General features: G+C 52.7%; 1 protein-coding gene across 3 annotated transcripts in view; it reads left to right on the top strand.

Moving 5' to 3' along the window:
- The first annotated feature begins 2,827 nt into the window (after window positions 1-2,827).
- The window catches only part of SLC43A3 (solute carrier family 43 member 3), a 37,374-nt gene continuing 19,222 nt past the window's right edge, over window positions 2,828-20,979 (top strand). Inside the window, exon 1 of one of the 3 annotated variants that reach the window (XM_039538584.1) lies at window positions 2,828-3,074. The gene's annotated coding sequence lies outside the window, so the exon portion shown is untranslated. Of the gene's footprint in view, window positions 3,075-14,019; window positions 14,121-19,431; window positions 19,537-20,979 lie in introns of those variants that run through there. The other 2 variants (XM_039538585.1, XM_039538586.1) reach the window with 2 other exon arrangements.

Raw genomic sequence — 20,979 nt, 5'->3', positions numbered from 1 at the left:
CGGCTGATTGACACCAGCTGGGAATTGGGCCCCACTGAGGATAAGAACTGAATCTGTATAAAATAAAGTTGGAAAGTGTGTTACACTTCGATTCCTGTGAATAATCTTGCAGGCTCTAGCCTGGGACTTGTTCCATTCCCTGCTGTGCCCCGGATGACCAATGGGACCTTGGTGCATCGCTTGGCCTCCCCGTGCCTCAGTTCCCCCTCTGTGCAATGGGGGTCACAGCCCTGCCTCCCAGGGGTGTTGGAAGGCTCAGTACGTGAGAACAGTGAGGTACTCAGAGGCTATGGTGAGGGAGGCGGCGTAAGTCCCAGAGAGATTGAGAATACCGGTGCTTTGGTATGATTATGGTCACACACACACACACACACACACACACACACACACACACCCACCCCTACCTGCCTGCCTGCCCCCTCTATTTGTTAAGGACTCTTCGGAAGGGGCAGGTTGATTTTTGTGAGTGATTCTCTTTTGGGGTTGTGACAAGTTGCAAAACAAAACAAACAAACAAAAAAAACCTGTGACCAATTTTCCCAGAGTGAATAAGAGTTAGCTGGTATAATCTCTTCACCCCTGCTACCACCAGCCGGTCAGACACTCCTCTAGTCCTCCACAAGGAATTCTGTCCCCATCACGACGTCTGCATAACCAGCTTAGGTTGGCATTGGGGAAGATGAAGGATTTGAGAAATAGCTTCAGCCTTAACTGTGGAGGGATTAATGTCTGTCTGTCTGTCTGTCTATCTGATTCCCAGACCCATAGTTCTGGCTCTGTGTTGTTAGTGGGTCAGTGGGCTTATCCCTGTCAATCTGTTTCAGAGCCCAGCCGTTCGGTGCTCCTCCAGGATGAGCCTGGCTGTCCATCCAGCCTGTCACTGTATGGACCCTGCATCCTTTCCCCAGACTGGCTCCACAAAGAGCCCAGAGCACGGGGGGCTGGAGGAATTTGGCTGTGAGGGAAGAAGACTGAAATCCTTGGTCTGGGATCAGGAGTGGGGGCGGGGGGAGAGGGGGCAGATGGGACGGCTGGTGGCAGTAAGGTCCTGGCTGGGTGTTCGGGCTCTGCAGATTCCCAAGTGCCTGGCTAGGAAGCTCTGGACCTTTCTAGTGATGAGTCATGGAATAACGTGTGTGGGAAGGGATCAGGCCAGGAGGCTGCAGTATTAGAGCTGATGGGAAAAACATCACAATAAAGACAATAGGTTTCAAGAAGGCGACTTTAGCAAACTCAAAGAGCTGGTAGGGAACATTGCATGGGAAGCAAGTCTAAGGGGAAAAACAATTGAAAACAGTTGGCAGTTTTTCAAAGAGACGTTATTAAGGGCACAAGAGCAAACTATCCCACTGTGTAGGAAAGCTAGGAAGTGTGGCAAGAGACCACCCTGGCTTAACCAGGAGATCTTCAATGATCTACAACTCCAAAAAGAGTCCTACAAAAAGTGGAAACTTGGTCAAATTACAGACATCATTCTGGGCTGTATTATCAGGAGTGTTGTAAGCAAGTCACAAGAAGTAATTCTTCCGCTCTACTCCGCGCTGATTAGGCCTCAGCTGGAGTATTGTGTCCAGTTCTGGGTGCTACATTTCAGGAAAGATGTGGACAAATTGGGGAAAGTCCAGAGAAGAGCAACAAAAATGATTAAAGGTCTAGAAAACATGAAGGAAGATTGAAAAAAATTGGGTTTGTTTAGTCTGGAGAAGAGAAGACAGAGAGGGGACATGATACCAGTTTTCAAGTACATAAAAGGTTGTTACAAGGTGGAGGGAGAAAGATTGTTCTTCTTAACCTCTGAGGATAGGACAAGAAGCAATGGGTTTAAATTGCAACAATGACGGTTTAGATTGGACATTAGGAAAAACTTCCTAACTGTCAGAGTGGTTCCTCACTGGAACAAATTGCCTAGGGAGGTGGTGGAATCTCCATCATTGGGGATTTTTAAGAGTAGGTTGGACAAACACCTGTCAGGGATGGTCTAGATAATACTTAGTCCTGTCTTGAGTGCAGGGGACTGGACTAGATGACCTCTCAAGGTCCCTTCCAGTTCTATGATTCTATGAAACCATCCCTTATATCCCAGCCAATATCAGGTGAGTTACCCCCAGGATCAGCTTGGCTTGGGAATTTCCCTCTGAAGGCGGGAAAATGATGCCATGTGACTCGATCACATCCTTCATTGTAGCCAAATCCATTACCTCAGAGCCCACGGGGTGTATCTGGGCTGCAGCTGGGAGCAAACCTCCCAGCCCACGTCAGGCGTGCTAAAGCTAGCCGCACGGATGTTGTGGCACAGGTTTGCTGGATGAGCTCAGACCCTTAAAGGGGCTTGAGTCAATGCTCCCTTTCCAATCATAATGCCTCCATCTCACTGCACTTTACAAAGCAGGTCAATAGCATTATTTCTATTGTACAGCTGGGGAAACTGAGGCACACAGCAAGAGGAAGTGACTCGCCCAGAGGCAGAACTCTGACTAGAGCCCTGGTCTTCTGAATCCTAGCCCAGCTCCCCACCCACTAGGCCATACTGCCACCTTTATTGCTAGTCTCTTTCGTCCTCCATAAACTGCCTGCTCGCTCCCCGAATGTCTCTCATACCCTGGGTCAAAATTACTTTCACCCAGCGGCTGGGAGCAGCTGCTGTCAGCCCAGCACCCAGCCGGTGCCTCCATGTACCCTGCTGAGTTGTCTAAAAATAGAGGGGACTGGCCCATGGAAATAGAAGGCGTGAGGCTCCAGCCGTCTCGAAAGCTTGCGAGCGCTTGGCAGGAGTTCATGTTTGGCAGCTCCCAGCATCCCCGGGGATGTAACTGTTTGGACATTTCGACCCCGGAGATAAGGAGCCCTCACTGAGGGTTGTTAATGGACAGAAATAAACGTGGACTAAGGTCCAAAGTCTTGGCCAGGATTTCAGCTTTCCCCCAGCGGGAGGCTCCTAGTGGGGCGTGGGGCCGGGCTCCGGTGCCAGGGCAGAGACCAGCAGCAGTGCTCTGTGGGGAGAAGGGGATGGCCGGCTGATCCTGACCCGATGCGGAGCAATGCAGCGTAGCGCTGAGGAGTAGAAGTTGGCTTTGGTAAGTGTCAGCTGCCACATACAATGTGTGTGTGTGGGGGTTGTCTCATCTGAGAGGCTTGGAGCCTGGGAGAATCTGCTGGGGTGCAAGTCCTAGGGGCTGAGCTGCACAGGAGCCATGGTGAGGGGCACAGCATGAAAATGGAGTTAGGTGTGTCGGGATAGACAGGTAGATTATCTCGAATACTGTGTACAGATGTGGTCTCCTCACCTCAAAAAAGATATTCTAGCACTAGAAAGATTAAAGAGGCTAGGACTCTTCAGCTTGGAAAAGAGAAGACTAAGGGGATATGATAGAGGTATATAAAATCATGAGTGATGTTGAGAAAGTGGATAAGGAAGGTTTAAAATAAATAAAAGGAAGTTCTTCTTCATGCAGCGCACAGTCAACTTGTGGAACTTCTTACCTGAGGAGGTTGTGAAGGCTAGGACTATAACAATGTTTAAAAGGGGACTGGATAAATTCCTGGTGGCTAAGTCCATAAATGGCTATTAGCCAGGATGGGTAAGGAATCGTGTCCCTAGCCTCTGCTCGGCAGAGGATGGAGATGAATGGCAGGAGAGAGATCACTTGATCATTGCCTGTTAGGTTCACTCCCTCTGGGGCACTTGGCATTGGCCACTGTCGGTAGACAGGATACTGGGCTAGATGGAACTTTGGTCTGACCCGGTATGGCCGTTCTGCCGTTCTTACGTAGATTGTAACACTACCTAGCTCATCTTTAGTGCTTTCCATCTGTAAATCTCAAAGTGCCTTCCAATGGTCACTACCATTATCCCCGCAGATGGGGAAACTGAGGCATGGGATGGGAGAGAGGCACAGTGACAGATGGCCCAGGTTGTGGGTGGGTGGCTGGAGAGGTGTAGGGGGGATGGATGGAAGGATGAGTGACTGGAGGGGTGTGAATGGGGATGGAAGGATGGGTGGTGGAAGGGGAGTCTATGGGGATGGATGGATGGAGAGGTCTCTGTGGGGATGGATGGGTGGCTGGAGAGGTGTGTGAGGGATGGATGGAAGGATGGGTGGCTGGAGGGGTGGGGCTGGAGGGGTGTGTATGGGGATGGAGCCGTGTGTATGGGGATGGATGGATAGCTGGAGGGGCATGTATGGGGATGGAAGAATAGGTGGAAGGAGGGGTGTGTTGGGATGGATGGACGTGTGGAGGGCTGTGTGTGTGGATGGAAGAATGGGTGGCTGGAGGGGTGTGTTTGGGAATGGAAGGATGGGTGGCTGGATGGGTGTGTATGCTGATGGATGGATATGTGGATGGAGGGATGTGTATGGGGATGGATGGAAGAGTGGTTGGAGAAGTGTGTATGGTGAGGGATGGGTAGATGGAGGGGTGTGCATAGGGACGAATGGGTGGCAGGAGGGGTCTGTATATGGGTGGATGGAAGGATGTATGGGTGTGGCTGGAGGAGTGTGTATGGGCATGAATGGGTGAAGTAGGGGCATTGCCAGCAGATTGAGGGACGTGATCATTCCCCTCTATTTAACATTGGTGAGGCCTCATCTGGAGCCAGGGCCGGCTCCAGACCCCAGTGCGCCAAGCGTGCGCTTGGGGTGGCCTTTTGCCGGCAGGGCGGCAGGCGGCTCCGGCGGACCTTCCACAGTCATGCCTGCGGGAGGTCCACGGGAGCCGCGGGACCAGCGGGCCTCCCGCAGGCATGACTGCGGAGGGTGCGCTGGTCCCGCGGTCGGGTAGACCTCCCGCAGGCGTGGCTGCAGATGCTCCACCGGAGCCGCGGGACCAGCGGACCCTCTGCAGTCATGCCTGCGGGAGGTCTGCTGGTCCCGCGGCTCCCGTGGACCTCCCGCAGGCATGACTGCAAGAGGTCCCCCGGAGCCGCGGGACCGGCGACCGGCAGCGCGCCCCCTGCAGCATGCCGCTGTGCTTGGGGCGGCCAAATTGCTAGAGCCGCCCCTGTCTGGAGCACTGTGTCCAGTTTTGGGCCCCACACTACAAGAAGTATGTGGAAAAATTGGAAAGAGTCCAGCGGAGGGCAACAAAAATGATTAAGGGTCTGGAGCACATGACTTATGAGGAGAGGCTGAGAGAACTGAGGTTATTTAGTCTGCAGAAGAGAAGAATGAGGGGGGATTTGATAGCTGCTTTCAACTACCTGAAAGGGGGTTCCAAAGAGGATGGATCTAGACTGTTCTCAGTGGTACCAGATGACAGAATAAGGAGCAATGGTCTCAAGTGGGGGAGGTTTAGGTTGGATATTAGGAAAAACTTTTTCACTAGTAGGGTGGTGAAGCACTGGAATGGGTTACCTAGGGAGGTGGTGGAATCTCCTTCCTTAGAGGTTTTTAAGGTCAGGCTTGGCAAAGCCTTGGCTGGGATGATTTAGTTGGGGTTGGTCCTGCTCTGAGCAGGGGGTTGGACTCACTAGATGACCTCCTGAGGTCCCTTCCAAACCTGATATTCTATGATGGAGGGATGTGTATGGGGATGGATGAGTGGCTGGAGGGGTGTGTCTGGGGACAGATGGGTGGCAGGAGGGGTGTGCAGGGGGATGGATGGAGGGATGTGTATGGGGATGGACGGTTGGATGGAGGGGTGTGTTTGGGGATGGATTGGTTCTAGGGGTGTGTCTGTGCAGATTTGTTCTTGTGCTTTTTCAGGGAGTTTCTTGAGCAGATGGTGCAGTTTCTTTTGGTCACCCTCAGTGGGATCAGAGGATAAAGGCCTGTAGAATGTGGTGTTGGAAAGCTGCCTAGCAGCCTCTCATTCATATTCTGACCTATTCATGACGACAGCACTGCCTTTGTCAGCCTTTTTGATTATGACATCAGAGTTGTTCCTGAGGCTGTGGATGGCGTTGTGTTCTGCATGGCTGAGGTTATGGAGCAAGTGATGCTGCTTTTCCACAATTTCAGCCCGTGCATGTCGGCGGAAGCACTCTATGTAGAAGTCCTATCTGTTGTTTTGACCTTCAGGAGGAGTCCATGCAGAATCCTTCCTTTTGTAGTGTCGGTAGGGAGGTTTCTGTGGGTTAGTGTGCTGTTCAGAGGTGTGTTGGAACTATTCCTTGAGTCGGAGACATTGAAAGTAGGATTCCAGGTCACCGCAAAACTGTATCATGTTTGTGGGGGTGGAGGGGCAGAAGAAGAGGCCCCGAGATAGGACAGACTCTTCTGCCGGGCTAAGAGTGTAGCTGGATAGATTAACAATATTGTTGGATGAGTTAAGGGGACCATTGTTGTGGCCCCTTGTGGCATGTAGTAGTTTAGATAGTTTAGCATCCTTTTTCCTTTGTAGAGAAGCAAAGTGTGTGTTGTAAATGGCTTGTCTAGTTTTTGTAAAGTCCAGCCACGAGGACGTTTGTGTGGAAGGTTGTTCTTTTATGAGAGTCTCCAGTTTTGAGAGCTCATTCTTAATCTTTCCCTGCTTGCTGTATAGGATGTTGATCAGGTGGTTCCACAATTTCTTTGCGAGTGTGTGGCACAATCTCTCAGCATAGTCTGTGTGGTATGTAGATTGTAACAGATTTTTTACCTTCAGTCCATCCGTTTGCATTTGGAAAGGAAGATGATGTCTGTCTGTATCTGTATGAGTTTTTTCATGAAGTTGATGGATTTCCACTTCATGCAGTTAAATTCAGTGCCTTGTATGGTGACAGGTTTCAGAGTGGTAGCCATGTTAGTCTGTATCAGCAAAAAAGAACGAGGAGTACTTGTGGCACCTCAGGGTATGTCTACACTACGAAATTAGGTCGATTTTATAGAAGTTGATTTTTATAAATCGATTTTATACAGTTGATTGCGTATGTCCACACTAAGCGCATTAAGTCGGCGGAGTGCGTTCTCACTACCGTGACTAGCATCGACTTTCGGAGTGTTGCACTGTGGGTAGCTATCCTACAGTTCCCGCAGTCTCCGCCGCCCATTGGAATTCTGGGTTAAGCTCCCAATGCCTGATGGGGCAAAAAACATTGTCGTGGGTAGTTTTGGGGACATGTTGTCAGTCTCCCCTCACTCCATGAAAGCAACGGCAGACAATCGTTTCGCGCCAGACACCAGGGCGATTAGAAGAGCACAGCTAGGCGCGCTGCGCATCAGAGAGGCTTTGAAAGCCAGTTTCATGACTGGCCAGGCTACAGTGTGACAATTGTGTGTGTTTCTCCTTGATGCAAACCCGACCCCTTAGTTGATTTTCAATTCCCTGTAAGCCAACCACCCTCCCCCCCTTCGAAATAAAGTAACTACTGTTTTGAAACCATGCATTCTGTCTTTATTCATTAAAAATTAGCCCAGGTGGGGGAGGAGGGAAGGACAAGGCCACATTGCTTATTGTAGCCACACTAAAAATCAAACTGTTTGAATGACAGCCTTCTGTTGCTTGGGCCATCCTCTGGAGTGGAGTGGCTGGAGCCTCCTGCTTCCCGTGTTCTTGGGCGTCTGGGTGAGGAGGCTATGGAACATGGGGAGGAGGGGAGGCAGTTATACAATGGATGCAGCGGGGGTCTGTGCTCTTGTTGGCTTTCCTGCAGCTCCAACAGACGCTTCATCTAGGGCCGGCTCCAGGCACCAGCGAAGGAAGCAGGTGCTTGGGGCAGCCAATATAAAGGGGCGGCGCTCTGTCCGGTATCGGGGCGGCACCTCCGGGTCTTCGGCAGGAATTCGGCAGCGGGTCCCTCAGTCCCTCTCATCCTCTTTGAGCTGCTGCCGAAGTGCTGCTGAGGAGGAAGAGAGGGAGTGAAGAACTTGCCGCTGAAGAATGAAGGGGCACGATTGAGCTGCAGCTGAAGTGCTGCTGATTGTTGGTTTTTTTTGCCGCTTGGGGCGGCAGAAAAGCTGGAGCCGGCCCTGGCTTCATCATGTCCGTTTGCTCCCCCAACAGATGCTTCATCATGTCCGTTTGCTCCCCCATTAGCCTCAGCATCCCGTCCTTGCGCTCACTTAATTCTTTCCTGGCCTCTGCCACTGAATGCCTCCATGCATTATGTTGTGCCCTATCAGTGCGGGAGGACTGCATGAGCTAGGAAAACATGTCGTTTTTTTCGCCTTCTACTCTGCGATAAGCTCAGGGATGGAGATGATAGGGGGACTGCGTGGTCACCTGTGCTGCTGAGTTCGTCATGCTGACCAAACAGGAAATGAAATTCAAAAGTTCCGGGGGCTTTTCCTGTGTACCTGGCTAGTGCATCGGAGTTCAAAGTGCTGTCCAGAGCGGTCACAATGGAGCACTCTGGGATAGCTCTCAGAGGCCAATACCGTTGATTTGCATCCGCACTACCCAGGGGCGGCTCTAGGAATCCGGCCGCCCCAAGCACGGTGGCATGCCGCAGGGGGCGCGCTGCCAGTCGCCGGTCCCGCGGCTCCGGTGGAGCTTCCGCAGTCATGCCTGTGGGAGGTCCACCCGAGCCGCGGGACCAGCAGACCCTCCGCAGTCATGCCTGCGGGAGGTCCACCCGAGCTGCGGGACCAGCGGACCCTCCGCAGTCATGCCTGCGGGAGGTCCGCTGGTCCCGCGGCTCAGGTGGACCTCCTGCAGGCATGACTGCGGAAGGTCCGCCGGAGCCGCCTGCCGCCCTGCCGGCAAAATGCCGCCCCAAGCGCGCGCTTGGCGCGCTAGGGTCTGGAACCGGCCCTGGCACTACACCAAATTCAACCCAGCAAAGTCAATTTTAGCACTACTGCCCTCGCAGAGGAGGAGTACAGAAGTCGATTTCAAGAGCCCTTTTGGTCAACGGATCGGGGTTGGTTGTGTGGACGCAGTCATTTTTAAATTGACCTAACACAGCTAAATTCGACCTAACCCCGTAGTGTAGACCAGGCCTTAGAGACTAACAAATTTATTTGGGCATAATCTGTCGTGGGCTAAAACCCACTTCATTGGATGCATGCAGTGGAAAATACAGTAGGAAGATATATATACACAGAGAATATGAAGAAATGAGTGTTGCCATACCAACTATAATGAAACTCTCTCCTCAGGCCTTATGCTACCAGTACTCCTAGTTATCTTCGAGACACCACTGACTTCCTGAGGAAACTACAATCCATCGGTGGTCTTCCAGAAAACACCATCCTGGCCACTATGGATGTAGAAGCCCTCTACACCAACATCCCACACAAAGAAGAGCTACAAGCCGTCAGGAACAGTATCCCCGATAATGTCACAAAAAACCTGTGGCTGAACTTTGTGACTTTGTCCTCACCCACAACTATTTCACATTTGGGGACAACGTGTACCTTCAAATCAGCGGCACTGCTATGGGTACCCGCATGGCCCCACAGTATGCCAACATCTTTATGGCTGACTTAGAACAACGCTTCCTCAGCTCTTGTCCCCTAACACCCCTACTCTACTTGCGCTATATTGATGACATCTTCATCATCTGGACCCATGGAAAAGAAGGCCTTGAGGAATTCCACCATGATTTCAACAATTTCCATCCCACCATCAACCTCAGCCTGGACCAGTCCACACAAGAGATCCACTTCTGGGACACTACAGTGCTAATAAGCGATGGTCACATAAACACCACCCTATACCGGAAACCTACTGACCGCTATACTTACCTACATGCCTCCAGTTTCCATCCAGGACACACCACACAATCCATTGTCTACAGCCAAGCTCTAAGATACAACCGCATTTGCTCCAATCCCTCAGACAGAGACAAACACCTACAGGATCTCTGTCAAGCATTCTTAAAACTACAATACCCACCTGCTGAATTGAAAAAACAGATTGACAGAGCCAGAAGAATACTCAGAAGTCACCTACTCCAGGACATGTCCAACAAAGAAAGTAACAGAACACCACTAGCCGTCACCCTCGGCCCCCCACTAAAACTTCTCCAGTGCATCATCAAGGATCTACAACCTATTCTGAAGGATGATCCCTCACTCTCACAGATTTTGGGAGACAGGCCAGTCCTCGCTTACAGACAGCCCCCCAACCTGAAGCAAATATGCACAAGCAACCACACATCACACAGCAAAAACACTAACCCAGGAACCTATCCTTACAACAAAGCCTGTTGCCAACTCTGTCCACATATCTATTCAAGTGACACCATCATAGGACCTAATCACAACAGCCACACCATTAGAGGCTCATTCACCTGCACATCTACCCATGTGATATATGCCATCATGTGCCAGCAATGCCCCTCTGCCATGTACATTGGCCAAACTGGACAGTCTCTACGCAAAAGAATAAATGGTCACAAATCAGGCGTCAAGAATTATAACATTCAAAAACCAATCGGAGAACACTTCAACCTCCCTGGTCACTCAGTTACAGACCTCAAAGTCGCAATACTCCAATAAAAAACTTCAAAAACAGACTCCAATGAGAAACTGCAGAATTGGAATTAATTTGCAAACTGGACACCATTAAATTAGGCTTGAATAAAGACTGGGAGTGGATGGGTCATTACACAAAGTAAAAACTATTTCCCCATGCTAATTTTCCCCCCTACTGTTACTCACACCTTCTTATCAACTGTTGGAAATGGGCCATCCTGATTATCACTACAAAAGTTTTTTTTCTCCTGCTGATAATAGCCCACCTTAATTGATTAGTCTCGTTACAGTTGGTATGGCAACACCCATTTTTTCATGCTCTCTGTGTATATATATCTTCCTACTGTATCTTCCACTGCATGCATCCAATGAAGTGAGTTTTAGCCCACGAAAGCTTATGCCCAAATAAATGTGTTAGTCTCTAAGGTGCCACAAGGACTCCGAACCAGAATTGGCGCAAATAGCATTAGGCTCATCCGATCCGACTCCTGTGTCAATCATATGTGATCTCAGTGGAGAGCAGCAGCAGTAGATGCGACAGCTGGTCCAATCCTTTCCAGCCATGCTATCATCCTGCCCTGGATGCATGAACCTAACATACCATCACATAGCCACCAGCCCGGGGCAGAGGGTCGAAGACTATCATCAGCCAATACACCAGAAGATGTGGGTAGTCATTCAAGAGCAGCTCAAAGCAATGCTGGCCCTGGGGGTTATAGAAGAGTCTTGAAGGGAGTGGAGGAGACCGGCTGTATTTGGGTCAATGAGATTCTGCATCGACTTTCAGAAAGTTGGTGCTGTCTTGCACTTTGATGCTTACCCAATGCCCCAAGCTGCTCAAACCTCTAGGGTTTGCTGAACTGGACAAAGGGATACTGGCAAATTCTCCTGACCCCAACATCACAGGAGAAAACCGCCTTTGCCACTCCTTTTCCAGGTTATAACCATGCTGTTCCGACTCCATGGGACCGCAGCGACCTTCCAATAGCTAACGGACCAGCTGCTGCAACCTCATAACCGGTACACAGCAGCTTATGTTGCTGATATTGCGATTTTCAGTACTAGCTGGGAAGATCATCGATGACACCTCACCGCAGTGCTGCAAACACTCCGGGAAGCCGGGCTAACTGCAAACCCAGCTAAATGTCACCTAGGGCAAAGGGAGATGACATACCTAGGGTACATGGTGGGACGGGGTCAGTTACATCTGCTTGTGAATCAGATCCAAGCCCTGAGAGACTGCCCATGACCACGAGGCAGGTGAGGCAGTTCCTCTGGCTGACTAGCTACTACAGGCACTTTGTGCCCGAGTTCACCGCCCTAGCTGTGCCCCTTACAGATAAGGTGAAAAACTCCCGGCCATGAAAAGTACAGTGGTCAAAGGAGTGTGAACAAGCCTTCCAGGCCCTAAAGGGCCAGTCGAGCCAGGAACCAGTCCTGTTCCATCCCGGTAGCGGGATGGGGAGGCCCACCCCATACTTTACTAAAGCAGGACGTTAGTCCCCCATGAAACGAAATATTCTACAATCGAAAAAGAGGCCCTGGCAGCCAAGAGGGCAGTTGAAGCCCTATGGTATTACCTGCTGGGGTGCCCTTTCCAGCTCATCACCGACCATGCACCCTTTTGGTGCATTAACTCCACAAAGGACACCAACGCCAGGGCTATGAGGTGTTACTTCTCCCTCCAGCCCTACGAGTTCTAGGTCCTTCATGGTCTGGGTAGGGCTCGTGTGAATGCTGAGGGAGAGGGGGTGACTCCAGCCCTAACTTGAGTGGGAGGATGTGTGACAGGGTGTATAAACCCAGCACTGGTCAGGAGGCGGGTAACAAATCACTTTGGGCAGAGGAGGCCTTCTCGTCCCTGCTGCGCGTGCTCCTGGTGGAGGGAACAAATAAAAGGCGACTGGTCAGTTCAGTCGGGCCTGGCTGAGGAGGAGGATGGACACGCCGCAGGCTCCTGCTGAAGAGCTGTCAGCTCTCCAGACTGCCGAGGGGGATATCCTAGCCTACCCCTCAGAGGCTCCACCAGCTATGGAGCCCGACGGAGACGCCAAGCCGCTGCCCAGGGAAGACAAACCTGTGGGAGGCTCAAGGGTAAGAAGTGACCCAGAGAATGCACTGGGAGCTGACACCTGAATACGTTACAGGACCCTGAGTCGGAACCAGTGCTTTATTTGTAATTAAAGAGGTGCTGGGGCATAAGCAATTATATGCTGGGGCAGGGCCGCCCAGAGGATTCAGGGGGCTTGGGGTCTTCGGCGGCGGGTCCCGGGATGGAAGGAGCCCCTGCCGCAGGTCTTCGGGGCTGCAGAATTGTTGCTGAAGACCTGGAGCGGAAGAAGCTCCGGGGGCCCGGGCCCCGTGAGAGTTTTCCAGGCCCCCCGGAGCGAGTGAAGGACCCTGCTCCAGGGCCCCCGAAAAATTCTTGTGGGGGCCCCTGCGGGGCCTGGGGCAAATTGCCCCACTTGCTCCGCCTCTGGGCGGCCCTGTGCCGGGGCTCAAGCAATTTTTTGCCAAGCCCGGAGGTGCTGGGGCTCTGAACTGCCAGGCCCAGAGGTGCCGGGGCTGTGAACTGCCAGGCCCAGAGGTGCTGGGGCTACGAACTGCCAGGCCCAGAGGTGCTGGGGCTGTGAACTGCCAGGCCCAGATGTGCTGGGTCTCAGCACTGCCAAGCCCTGGCACAAATTAAGCTCTGGTCAGAACCCAGTGGAGTAGGGTGGATCCGGGTTCCCCTACTCTCAGCCCGTGCTTGCCACTAGGCTTTACAGCTGGGGATCATTGATACAGACTGTTCTCCCCTGCCCAGACTGCTATTGTCAGCCCTAGCCGGGAGGCCAAGGGCTATGCCAGGGCTAGGCAACCTATGGCACAGGTGCCGAAGGCGGCACGCGAGCTGATTGTCAGTGGCACTCACACTGCCCGGGTCCTGGCCACCGGTCCGGGGGGCTCTGCATTTTAATTTGATTTTAAATGAAGCTTCTTAAATATTTTAAAAACCTTATTTACTTTACATACAACAATAGTTTAGTTCTATATTATAGACTTCTAGAAAGAGGCCCTCTAAAACGTTACACTGTATTACTGGCACGTGAAATTAGAGTGAAGAAATGAAGACTTGGCACAGCACTTCTGAAAGGTTGCCAGCTCCTGGGCTGTACACTGGCCCTGCCAAGGGTACAGCAGGCGAACAAGGGCGGTACAGAGGACTTTTTGGCACCTGATGGCCATGCAAGAAGAGGCAGTTCAGTGTCTGATAAAATGTCATGACATGCAAAAGGGACAACCCCTTTTTCATACAGCGCCCTGTGACAGCCCCTGAGAGCGACTGGGCATTGGGGGTGGGGATTGCAGGGATCTGCAACAGTGTGTGTGTGTGCGTGTTGTGTGTGCATGCAGCATGTATGTGCGTGTGTGTGCATGTATGAGTGGAGTGTATGTGTGTACATGCTGGGTGTATGTATGTGTGTGCATGTATGAGTGAAGTGTATGTGTGTACATGCTGGCTGTATGTATGTGTGTGCATGTGTGCTGCGTGTGCACATACAGATGCGTGTGTGTGTGCTGTGTGTGCATGTTGTGTGCATGCATGAGCATGTGTGCGTGCGAGCAGTGAGTGCTCATTCCAACATCTGTTTCCTGGGAAGGGGCAGAGGCAGGGGTGGAGCTGGGGAGAGGCACAGAGGGGAGAGGAAGGAGAGGGTGTGCCCTGGAGTTTCCTTGCTGCGCTCTCATGCTGTTGGTAGTCTAGTGCCAACACCCCCGCTCCTGAGCTGGTGACCCACGGTGAGTCTCCCCATCCACCTGCTCTGTGAGGGGCCCACCTCCCCACTGAGCCTGCCAGAGGTTTGTGGGAGGAGGGGCAAGAGTAGAGGAGGTGGGTGTTGGTTGTGCAGGGGTCAGGTAGGCTGTGTCCCTCTGGCATTGCTGCCCTGTTGCCTGACACCCTCCACCCCAGATGTCATAAGAGCCCGGCCAGGCACCTGGGGCACAACACAGGGCTGAGTGGATGCGGCGAGGGGCAGGGGCGTGGGGGGCTTTGGAAATACTTAGCTGGTGACGTGGCTCAGGCTATGTCTACACTACGGACCTTCCCGCAGCACCACTATACTGCAGCAGCTGCACCACGTAACGTCTCCCGTGCAGCTGTTCTGTGCCCATTGGAGAGAGTCTCCTGCCGGCATAATTAAACCAATGCCAACAAGCAGCGGTAGCTATGTCCCGCCGACAGCGCTGTCCACACCGGTGCCTTTGCCGGTGAAACGTATGTCGGTCAGGGGTGTGTTTTTTCACATCCGAGTGACAAAGTTTTACGGACAAAAGTGCTAGTGTAGACATAGCCTAAGAGAAAACAGATGCATCGTGAGTGATGTGGGGGGAGGGGTGGGTGGCTCTGGCTGCTGCTAAGGATGAGTGACTCAGACAGTGTGGGAAGGGCATGGGGAGTTAAGGGCGGAGAGAGGGGGAGGCATTACTGCTAAGGAGGTTCCCAGAGAAAGAAAGAAAGAAAGAAAGAAAGAAAGAAAGAAAGAAAGAAAGAAAGAAAAAGAAAAGGGTGTGCATGAGATAGATAGGGTGTATGCAGATAGATTGATAGAGATATCTGCACATATATAGATGGGTGCATGCAGATTGTTCGATAGAGGGTTGTATGCAGATAGATATGTGTGTATGTGGATGGATGGATGGATGATGGAGTGTTGCAGATGGATGGATAGATGGGGTGTTGCAGAAGGATAGGTAGATGGGGTGTTGCAGGTGGATGGATGGGTAGATGGGGTGTTGCGGATGGGTAGATGGGGTGTTGCAGAAGGATGGATAGGCGGGATGTTGCGGATGGATGAATGGATAGATGGGGTGTTGTGGATGGGTAGATGGAGTGTTGTGGATGGATGGCTAGATGGAGGGGTATGTATGGAGTTGGTAGATGAGCAGGTAAGTGGGAGAGACACCAAGGGAGGGCTGGGTTGCAGGTGGAGCAGGGCAGCCAGGCCACGCCTTGGTCAGTGCCTTGATGTCATCACCCTCCCAGCCCCCCCGCCCCCCCCGGATGCTTGCTGATCCTGTGCCCCAGCCAGGGCAGATGGGGACGGGGCAGTTGACCCTCGTGTCCCTGCCCCATGTGTGGGAACTCAGAATCCCTGGGAAGTGGGGAGGACGCCCCTGGGTTTGTGTCTGTCTAGCTCAGAGCATGTGCAAGGGCAGAGAGCAGTGATGCCTAGTGACCCACGTAGGGAGTGGGGGGCTGGCAGCCAGCTGGTCCCGACACTGCCATTCCTCCCCCAGGGCAATGCACGCTGTGTCTCTTGGGCTGTGCCAGGGCGGAAGGCTGCTCCTGGCAGGGAAAGCTGGGGGTTGCGAGTTGGGTGGGCATTCGCCCTGGGGCAAAGCAGGGCCCCTGGTGGTGACAGCAAGCGCAGAATCCCGGGTGCACATGCTGCAGAGAGGTCGGGTTACACAAGCGACATGTCACATGTATGCTGCGTGGGTTGGTGTCAGGCACTGTACGTGGCTGCTGTGTTATACACACAGCGATTCCAAAGCGAGACAGGACCATTGTGATCATCTAGTCTGATCTGGATAACACAGGCCAGAGACCTGCACCCAAATCATTAGAAACCGGCCCCTCTTGGTTGAAAAATCATCAGTGATGGAGAATCCACCCTGACCCTTGATAGATAGGATCTATCTATCTATCTATCTATCTATCTATCTATCTATCTATCTATCTATCTATCTATCTATCTATCTATCTATCTATCTATCTATCTATCTATCTATCTATCTATCTATCTAATCTCCACACACTTTGCACAGCTGTTGTGTCACACACAGGCTTCACAGTTGTCTTGTTACACATGCATGTGACATTGCGCATACACATTTCATAGGGTTGTATTGCACATACTGCAAGGGGGTATGTCACATACACTGCCTGGTTGTCATGTCACACATATCCATTTGACATGTCGCACACACATTGCACGGCTGTTGTGTCGCACACATGCTACATAGGGTCTCATTGCACATGTGTGACACCTCACACACATACTGCATGTCAGTTGTATCACACACATGTGGCATCTCACATGCTGCACGGGAGTCATGTGTAACACCTGACAGGTGCTGCATGGCATGTGTGTCTGACACATGCATGACACCGCACACCCACTGCATGGCAGTTGTATCACACACATATGTGACATCTCACACAGGCTGCATGGCAGTTGTGTCACACATATGCATGACAACTCACACAGGGTGCATGGGGGGGTCAAGGCTGAGGGGGATCTGGCCTTCACTCCAGGGTGTGTAGCTTGGAGTGAGACAGCCCTTGGCTGTGCCTCAGTTTCCCCTTCTGGAAGTTGGGGAGCAGGCACATCCCCAGGGGATGTGGGTCCATGCATGGGGGAGGGGGGAGCGCCTGGCGAGTGGCATGTGGCGCTGCCATAGAAATGCAGATGATTATTTATAACATTTCCCACCACCCACAGCTGAGAGGAACAGGCTTCAGTACAACAACGTGCCATTAGTGAGTCACCCGTGCACCCCCAGTCTAGAGGCCAGAGCTGGGGAAGACTGTCACCTAGGGGCTGGGACATCTATCTATCTATCTATCTATCTATCTATCTATCTATCTATCTATCTATCTATCTATCTATCCCCACACACCCCCTCTATCTATCTATCTATCTATCTATCTATCTATCTATCTATCTATCTATCTATCTATCTATCTATCTATCCCCACACCCCCCCTCTATCTATCTATCTATCTATCTATCTATCTATCTATCTATCTATCTATCTATCTATACACCAGCCTCTTCCTACCCTCTGGTGTATATACTGTGGTCAGACACTGTGGTGATGAGCCTCATATGAAGGGAGGGAGACAGATGGGAAGAAAGAGGGTGTGTGGGGGGCTGGATGGATAGACAGAAGGTGAGTTCAGGACAGGTGCAGAGTGTGGGGTTGGAAGCTGCGGATGCAATAGACGAACAGACGGGTGGAAGGCTAGCAGGTGCATATGGGATAGATAGAGGGTGAGGCGATGGGTGGGTGGGTAGCAGGGCATCCTGTGACCCCTCTCCCTGGCACTATGGAAGCACTTTCCAGCCCCGCCCTGCTCCTGGTCCCTTTGAGTCGCCAGGGGCTCTGCTGGCACAAACAGCTGGTTTCCCACCAGACCCCGTCCTCCTGGCGCTGGCGATCGCTGTGTTTGTGCCGCGTCGCTACATCACATGAGTCCCCAAGCGGGGATCACAAACTGCACTGTGTGGGTGGCCCTGCCTGGATTCCCACCAGCCTCCTGGTCGCAGCCCTGCACACGGATCCCCCATGACTGGGGCTGATGGAAATGCTCAGGGTAAACGATTCAGTGGGGACAATTTGTTGGGATTTGAGGGCATCTGCCACTTGGCTGCTATTTCTATTTCAGTATCACCCAGAGATCAGGGCCCCATTGTGCCAGGTGCTGCACAGACACAGTGAGAGACAGACCCTGCACCAGGTGAGATCACAGCCCCGTTGTGCCAGGTGCTGCACCGACACACAGCGAGAGACAGGCCCTGCCCCAGCTGAGATCAGGGCCCCATTGTGCCAGGTGCTGCACAGACACAGTGAGAGACAGGCCCTGCCCCAGCTGAGATCAGGGCCCCGTTGTGCCAGGTGCTGCACAGACACAGTGAGAGTCAGGCCCTGCCCCAAAGAGCTCACAATCCAAATAGCCAAGGCAGAGGGGGAAACGGAGACACAGAGCAGGGCAGTGACTTGCCCACCGGCACCCAGCAGAGGCAGGACTAGACCCAGTCTCCTGAGCAGCAGGCTAGTGATTTAGACCCTGGGCTGTTCTGCCTCTAACCCCCAGCTCTGTCTCTACAATCCCACCGGAGTCCTGGAGTGCTGAGTCCGGGTCACCCTGCCAAGGGGCTCCAGCCCTGCAGCGCTCCGTGGGAACTGGTCCCTTGGGGATGCCATAAATCACTGCCCGTGGCCCTGTCCCCGATGACCCCTGCGTCCTTCCTAGCTCAGCATTAAAATCCTGCTGACAGGATTGTTCTTGCCAGTACTCAAGGCGCTGGCTCCCGCGCCCGGCCAGCACCAGCCAGGCCCTTATTGCCCCCAGAGCACATCCTGCCCAGGGCGAGGCGCCGATTCTCGGCACTGGGGGGCAGGGAGTAACCCAACTGGCTCCCCCCCAGCCTGGGCGCAGTGCCGGAGCCCCCAACACAGCCCAGGCTGGACAAAGAAGCACAGCGAGGAGGAGGGGGGAGGAGCGTGGGAGATGGAGGGGGAGGCTTTTATTGGTTCCCTGATCCATGGCCCACATTTTCCCCACCTCCCCAGTCGTCTGCGCTGAGCTCAGCACGTGTCCCCTACTGAGCCCCTGGCTCTGTGCAGGTGGCAGCTAATGCAGACGTCCCTGCCGGGGAAGTGACACTTGCTCTGACCCCCCCAGGCCTCCCACTAAGTGGGGGGAGCTCTGGGATGGGGGACTGGGAGAAACCCAAATGGTTCAATAGGGGGCACACTCCCCTCAGAGTCAGTGCAGACCTGAGAGCTAGGGGGCGCTGGGCTGCAGGGAGCAGGGCAGGGAGGAGCTGTCCCTGCACAGTCAGTGCTGACCCCAGTGCCCCTGTGCGGTGCTAGGGGGCGCTGTGCTGCAGGGAGCGGGTCAGGGGCTCAGTGGGGTGTGCTGGCCTCACACAGTCTGTGCTGACCCCAATGCCCTAGTGTGGCACTAGGGGGCGCTGTGCTGCAGGGAGCGGGTCAGGGGCTCAGTGGGGTGTGCTGTCCTCACACAGTCTGTGCTGACCCCAATGCCCTAGTGTGGCACTAGGGGGCGCTGTGCTGCAGGGAGCGGGGCAGAGGATCAGTAGCCGGTGCTGTCCTCACACAGTGTTATCCCAATGCTACCAAGGTCTCTTGAACTTTCCAAGGGCATGGAGGATCCAGTAGCATTTTTCACAAGACCTGCCCCCATGCACTGGCCTGTTTCCCACAGGGTTAATTCTAATTTGCCATACTCAGTTTCCCTGTGGTTCCAGCTGGATGCATCCAGCCTTCAGCTCTTGTGCGCTGTTTCAGTGCAGCTTCTGCATCCCACCCCAGAGGCAGCTGCACCGCTGCATTGGGCAAGGAACCCCTGCATAAAGAGCTGCTGTACCCCACCCCAGGCGTGGTCTCCCTGCAGTGATGGGTAAGGGATCTCTGTATAAGCAGCTGCTACGCACCACCCCAGAGGTGGCTGCTTTGCAGTGCTCGGTGAGTGATCCCTGCGTGGTGATGTGCTGTGGCTGGTAAACAGCTGCCACTGCTCACCCCATAGGCAGCCATAACTCAGCACTGGTCGAGAGAGTGATCTACAAATAGCCAGTGGTAGCAGCATATCAATGTTGGGTGGTGGCTCCATCTGTAAACAGCTGCTACGTTCCATAAGAATATAAGAGAACATAAGAGTTGACACACTGGGTCAGACCATGGTCCATACTGCCAGTGTCCTGTCTCTGACAGTGGCCCGTGCCAGAGCTTCAAGGGGATTGTACAGAAAGCAGCAAAGACTGAGTGATCCACCCCGTCTTCCACACCTAGCTTCTGGCAGTCAGAAGTTTAGGGACACCAAGAGCACGGGCTGGCGTTCCTGACCATCTTGGCTAATAGCCACTGATGGATCTATCCTCTGTGAACTTAGCCATTCTTTTCTGAAGGCAGGTGTACTTTTGGCCTTCACTGCATCCCACAGGTTAGTTGTGCACTGTGTGAAAAGATCCTGCCTCTTGTTTTTATTAAACCTGTTGTGACGTTCCCCTCTGGTGTTATCTGGACAGGTGATCTGCTAGGTCACTCCAATCCTGGACTCTGGGAGCCAGCCTTACCCTGCTCCGCTGTGAGAACCCCCACTCCTGGGCTGTTCACGCACAGCCTCTGGCATGTAAGCTGCTCCTTGGATTGTGCAACCGAATGACACGAGCCAATATCTCCGGTCCCAGACACAACCCTAGGAACCTGCAGTGTCCAGTTCTGCCCGCTGGACGCTGTGAGCTTATATGAGTTCATCAATTTAACAAAGAAATTGATATGTACCAGGCTTGTTATCCCAAGGAGAGTCACTGACACGCTTCAAACCAAACACACTGCTTCAGGTAGAATAAACAAAACAAATTTATTAACTATAAAGATAGATTTTATGTGATTATAAGTCAAAGCACAAGAAGTCAGATTTGGTCAAATGAAATAAAAGCAAAACGCATTCTAAGCTGATTATAACACTCTCAGTGCCCTTACGAACTTAGATGCTTCTCACCACACGCTGGCTGGTTGCTCTTCAGCCAGGCTCTCCCCTTTGATCAGCGCTTCAGTCGCTTGGTGGTGATGTCTGTAGATGGAGGTGGAAGAGAGAGGAAGAGCATGGAAAATGTGTCTTCCTTTTATCCTGTTCTTTCTTCCCTCTTGGCTCCCTCCCGCCCCCAGAGTCAGGTGAGCATTTCCTCATCGCAGTCCCAATCTGGCCAAGGGAACAGGGGTGACTCACTCGAGAGTCCAACAAATTATTTTGTTGCTGCCCAGGCCAGTGTCCTTTGTTCCTGTGAGTCTGGGCTGGGTTTGTCCCATACCTGCCCTGATGAGGTGTGAACTGCCTCTC

This window comes from Mauremys reevesii, linkage group 4, assembly GCF_016161935.1.
Source record: "Mauremys reevesii isolate NIE-2019 linkage group 4, ASM1616193v1, whole genome shotgun sequence".
NCBI lineage: Eukaryota > Metazoa > Chordata > Testudines > Geoemydidae > Mauremys > Mauremys reevesii.
The sequence above is the reverse complement of the archived record's forward strand: the minus strand, read 5'-3'. Positions and strand labels throughout refer to the sequence as shown.